The following is a 6,321-nucleotide window of genomic DNA, read 5'->3' as shown; positions in this document are numbered from 1 at the left end:
TACTGCTTTTATTATATGTGTGTGTACATACATATGTTGTTTTTAATTTTATTTATGTTCTAATTAATTGAGGTGTTGCTGTTTAATTGCTATAGTATAATAACAGTGCGTGCTTGGGAGGTGCGTGCTTGGCAAATGGAGCCAGCCCAAAATGCTAACTAATAGTACCATCATTATGCCAACAAGAAGTATTAACTTCCCTATATATAAAAACTTAAAGTTCCCACCCTTCTTCAACATCGATCTGTCTGTGTGATCAACATATACATGCATGCATCTAAATAATTTTGAATTGGGTTCTCAGATATTTCAACTGCGTAGCAACATTCTTATATAATTTGCAGGCAGGATAAAATATATATTGGATTTGTATAATCATGCATCATACAATCTCAAGAAAAGATATAGATTAAAATATAAGCATTAATTAAGTATCGTCAAAGCATAATCAGACAATAAGCATCATCGAGAGATTAATTACTGATGGTTTTAAAAACATTATATTCCTAGTAGTGTGGATTTGACAGGATGACTGCATCAACCCACTCACAACGTCGACGATTACAAGGATAACACTAATAATAATGCAATAAAATAGCAGAATGATAAAAATATAATAAGAAATCAGGGAAGAGAGAGAGAGAGAGAGAGAGAGAGAGCTAGAAACATGCATGCATCAGAATAATTAACCACACAAATGGCTTAGATTAATGTTAATTAATCGCATATATAAGACAAGCAGATAGATGATTGCACGCAAACAGACCCAATTTATTTATTTATAATATATATAATATATATACATAGATAGATAGTTGTATCTATATGTCGAAATAGATAGATATATATGATCTAGGACTAGGATCATAAGAGAGGAACGAAAAGTTTTGATACTGAATTGAAACACTATAACACAGTATAAGTTCAAACGCTAACACAAACGCAAACACAAATTACTTAAATCTTAATTTAGAACCCCAGGTGGTGGTGGTGGTGATGAGTCGCTGGCAGCTCGTCCAGCATCCAGAGATCAACCAAGTCGGGCTCACCCGGTCCGACGGATGGAGTCGGTCCTGGTCCAGACCCAGGAACGATTCCAAGTTGGAAATTTGCTCCCTCAGCTTCAATTCCTCTGCAGCAGACGCCTCCGGGTTTTGGCCCGATTCATTGTGTTGGTACCCACGACCGGGAAGTGGGCTTGCTCAACGCACGGCTTTTTGGCAGGCGGCGGGGTGGCTGGCGGCGGAGCCGGTGAATGGGGAAAGTTGAGCTTGGCCTTGTCGCCGCGGATGCGCTTGGCCGCGGCGTCGTATGCTCGGGCCGCTTCCTCCGCTGTGTTGAGGTTCCGAGCCACACTCGGACTCCTTGAGTGGGTCGCGGATCTCGGCCGCCCACTTCCCCCATGGCCTCTGCCTGATTCCTCTGTACACGTTCTTCCGTGGTCTCGGAATCTTCCCCTGAGCCTCCTCGCTCGTTCCTACAATTAACAAGTTATCGGTTACACACGATGAATTCTAACTTTCTGTTTATACGGATGGCCTTATATTTTTGTTCATAAACATTTGCCTTTGCTTAGTTGTTTAGGCTTGCCGCCGGCGGGGCGGCCTTCTGATCAGATTCGGTTTTAAAGCTCCTTGCCACCATGGCCGTCAAGACCCAAGAAGAGCTCCGCCCAGAGCTCGTGCGATGCCGTCACTTTCCGGCGCCCTTGGTCCGGCTCGTGGTCGGAGATGATCGCCCCACCGCACATCTCGCCCATGCTACTTCTAGAGAGATCCAGAGAGAGAGAGAGAGAGAGAGAGGGTTGATGTACGCAGAGGAGGAGGAAGAAGGCTTTGGATTGATTGATTTTTATTATTGCGTGTGGGTGCCTTGAAGCGGTGCGGGAAAAGGGACAGGTCTGTTGGTTGACGGTCTAGATGTGACGAAGGGGGACGCGTGGGGGGCACTGGGCAGATCGAGCGGGGGCCAGGATGGACGAGGAAAATGCGGGGTCCAGCATGGGGATCGGTGATAAAAGAGACGATGACAAATTTGCAGACCTGGACGTCTATGATTAGGAGGTGCATTGCGTGTCATGCTGGTGAGGAGCTGTAAGCCACGCGCGTAACTGCTCGGACTTTCACAGACGTATTTCCAAAATAGGACTACTGCGTGGGTGGGTGCGTGCGTGCGTGTGGAGTTGGACTGCAGCTGCAGGTACCAAATTGCGACTGTTTTTTCCAAATAATAGGCCACGGCGGGCTCTCGTGTTGTATTTTAACTCTCTCCTTGCTTCAGCAAATTGTCAGTTACGGAGTCTTTATTTTTAATTTTATATTTGCAACGTTTCGAACTTCACATGCCTCTTATGTTGTCTTCTGACGTCAGCTTGTAGGGTGGGTGTGTGAGTCTTATTTCTTTTTTGGAATTCACGCCCACTCTTAATTTGGTTCTATCGAATAATTATTATATTATCTAATATAAATGACATAATATTTTTATCAAAATTTAAGGTTTATTCTTTATGTGTTTTTAATTTTTATATTTTAAATTTATTTTTAATTTTTTATTTTGATAGTTTATTTTTAAAAAATTAAAAACGTGTTTTTTTCCATTTTAAAATTTATTTCTTAAAAAAAAAAACGTTTATTTTAGAATTTAAAAAAAATATTTTATGATATTTTATTTAATAAATTTAATTATTATATAATAAATTAACTCTTTTTAATAAAAATTTACTATTAAAATAAAATAACAAATTTAATTAATAAATTTCTGACATCTAAATAATAATTTGTTTTCAATATTATTATATATAATATGTGTAATATATTTAATAATATATTATATGTATCTTATACTTTTAATTATAATTAGAAAATATTATATTTTTTAAATTTTAAATAAATATTAATTTTATTTTTAAAATTTAAAAAAATATATTTTTTTTTCCTTCATTCATTTTTTAGAGCCAAAACATGAAAAATGAATTATCTTTTCTATATTTTGGACTTAAAGATTGTTTTGGTTAAAAACAACCAAAATATATTTTTGTTGTTTTGAGTTTTTTTTTTAATTTTTAAAAATAACGAAGTAAAAGTATTTTTATTGTTTTTAAAAAATTAAAAACTAAAAATAGTTTGAAAACAACAAAAGAACGTAGCTTAAAAGTTCTATGATTTATTTTACTTCTTAAAATAATATATAAAATACAATTAACAAAATGGGCATTCAACATTTCATTGCATTGCATCAATAAGATAAGTGGGAACAAGTACTTTTTAATTAAAAAGAAAAAGGAAAATATATAATTTACTCACAAATTTACTATGATCATATTTGGTTTTTTAAATAAATTTAAATATTATATGTCTTAAGTTTGTTTTAAATTATACTGATTATATTTTATTTTTTTAAAAAAATCATAGTCCTCCCTTATAGTTAATTAAATATAAAAATTAACTATTTTATTCTTATAGTTAAATAATTTATTCTCTATTTCTTTCTCCTTTCTTGACCTTATCTTCTAGCAACTTTGTTGTGGGGCTCCTTAAATTCAAATGAAAAGTAATTAATAGAATTTCACATTGACTAGGAATCGGAGGTAGAGATGTTACTTTTTTTTATAAATAGGTCTTATTCTACGTTATTTTATAAATAGAGAGACACACATAATTATAGAGAGATTTGGATGATAAAGGGGTCCACTTGAGTATATGGGTGGTGTGTGAGAATAAGGATTTTGTTAAATTTTTTCATTAAAACTTTATAATTATTGATGAATATCATAAAACATCTCATAAAGTTTAGGATTGTGTACGTAAACTGGTTATAAAGTCAAATTACGTAAAATTTTATATTTGTTTTCATTGTAATTGATTTATTGTGTTTATATTTTTTCAATTCTTTTTTTTTCTTGGATAGTTAGATAGTTACAACTTCTAAATCAACTCTGTCCTTCTCCACCACACGAATCCCCATTTCGCCATGGGGCATTTTCATAAGAGTTTAAAATCGAACACAAATTCTTCAAAATCAAACATTGGAATGAAAATGAACAAGACGATGAATAACAGGGGAATATTTGAATTTGTCTCCTATTCTTCATTTTGCAAAACCTAGAATCACAAAGAACGAAGAACATGAACCTAGATATAAGTTTTGTGGAAAGAAGAATCATGAAAAATTAGAACGAAGAACATGAATGGTAGTTACTGGATTGTACCTAAGTTTGGGTTCAATCTTCATCTTTGTTGTTGTTTTCGTCACCCTAGCTCAACTTTTTTCTCTTTTTCTTACTAGCTTAAAGTTTCTAAAAGAACACGGGGAAAAAATCCCCTCATGATGGAGCCTTTTTCCCTCTGGCGAAGGTCAAAACTTGGTTCTCTTTTTCTTGTTAGCTTAAACTTTCAAGAGGATCATGTGTCCACATGATGTGGTTTTGTTGCTCTTGTGAAGCTCATCGATGGTAAAGTGAGGAGGAAGATGGAGTGACCTACGTTGGCTGCTACACTTGTTGCTGGAAGAAAAAGAAAAGAGAGTCGAACTGAAGCTGACGACTTACTTGGTAGGAGCAAGAGGAGAAAAAGGACAAGAAAAGAGAAGGATTGAGGGTATTTTAGGCAATTGAAAAAAATTAATTAAACAGAAATTTTATAATATTTGATTTTAAAAGTTAAAAGAGATTAATATTATATTTTAAAATATAAAAGTAATTATTATAATTTAAATAAACCTAAGAAATTATATATGAATTTACCATTCCCTAATCTAATTCCAAATAAACATTTACTGGAACTAGCTTATGAACAAAGTTGCCTTCCCAAGTCATCAATATTTTATCAAGTTCAAGGCCCTACACACTTGTGAAGAGAGGGCAGGGCTCGATTACACACGTTTAATGGGATAAGCAAACTCAGGGGGGTTTGGGGCTTGATTGAGCACGACAGTTGACAAATTGAAATGGAACCAAACAAAATAAAAAAAAAAAATAATAATAAGACAAGACATCCTATCCTAGCATGTTTTGTTTTTGACCTTGTTTAAAATCAAAGCAAACAACCAACTACAAATTTTTATTTTGTTTTCAATAATAAAACAAAACTAAAAAACAAATGTTCTATCAAAGAAGAGAAAGAGGCCCTTGTATAATATATTTGGCCCAAAAGTTTTCTCTCCATGGGCCCATGGCCTATGAGATTCAAATCAGATAAAAGTTCTCCATGTAGGCTTATGCTTGTTTAATCCGACAATACTGCTGATATTATACCAAGATAGTCATAATTATTTTTGTATATTTGTCATCAAGATCGGTCTAGTCTAGTGTTAAAAGGAATTACAGGGGCATTCTCCACTAGAGATTTGAGACTATATACAGATTGTTGTACTTGCTTAAAGCATGTAAGTAATTTATAAACTAGTGAGTTTACACACCCAAATATTATTATAGGTTCGAAGAAAAGAAACTTCCACAATCCTCATGTTGAATGAACAAAAGATAAAAGAAAAGAATCAAACTTGGAAAGACGTTCCAATTTTACGTGGCCTGCCGAATCAAACAAAAGGTAGAAGATATGCATGTCAGTGGAAAAGCATTTAAAGCTGGGCATGGTTAAGGGTGGGTGGGCAGGATGACTTCCCAGACTTATCAAGTTGTACAGTAGAATCATCGACAATAGCCAGAAACTGATCAGGCCGACAAGTTCATCCCGAAGGAAAACGGGCTTTTGAGAGCAAACAAGGAGTCGCTCTATAGGCCAACGGGTCCAACTGAGCAGCTCACAGAGAGCGGACAAAATGACGATTTTGCCCCGTCGCTTTGCAAAGCAGGCCACTGTCCCCTCACTCTGCGCTCCCCTGCTTGCCATGGCCGTCGCTCACCTCTTCACTACACCTCGCTGCAGTCGCCCGGCCTCGCCTGGCTTGCATCGATTGTCGGCGAGATGACGGAGGCGAGGCGCGAGCGACTGCAGCGGAGAGGCAAACGACGGCCATGGCAGGCAGGGGTGACACAAAGAGGGGGGGGGGGAATCCATGAGAGAGGGAGGGGAAGGGAGAGGGAGAGAGTAAGGCGTGGGGGCAAAATGATCTTTTTGCCCCTTTCGGTAAACTCGTTGGGCTCTCTAGCATTTTCCGCAAACAAGTGACCCAAAAGCTGTAGAGATAGACCGCTGCTGTCAGTTACACCTCGCAACTCGCAACTGCTCACTTCACTGCCCAATTCTATATTCTATTCTTTCCCCCTCTCCCGCTCATCAACTATGTTTTCTCTATGGTCCCCAGGGCTCAGCCCGAGTGGCTCTGGCGCTTTCGTGGAGGTGCTGCAAGTGCGGATGCTCC

At 36.8% G+C, this 6,321-nt stretch overlaps 1 protein-coding gene and 1 pseudogene across 1 annotated transcript in view; both read right to left on the bottom strand.

Moving 5' to 3' along the window:
- LOC127798860 (ethylene-responsive transcription factor RAP2-3-like) overlaps positions 1–6,321 on the bottom strand; it is a 69,024-nt gene that overhangs the window by 32,626 nt on the left and 30,077 nt on the right. The window lies entirely within an intron of this gene.
- LOC127799199 (ethylene-responsive transcription factor RAP2-3-like) lies at positions 970–3,963 on the bottom strand (annotated as a pseudogene).

The sequence above is a fragment of the Diospyros lotus genome, chromosome 4 (genome assembly GCF_014633365.1).
Source record: "Diospyros lotus cultivar Yz01 chromosome 4, ASM1463336v1, whole genome shotgun sequence".
Taxonomy (NCBI): Eukaryota; Viridiplantae; Streptophyta; class Magnoliopsida; order Ericales; family Ebenaceae; genus Diospyros; species Diospyros lotus.
Note: the sequence above shows the minus strand (reverse complement) of the source record. Positions and strands in the feature narration are given on the sequence as shown.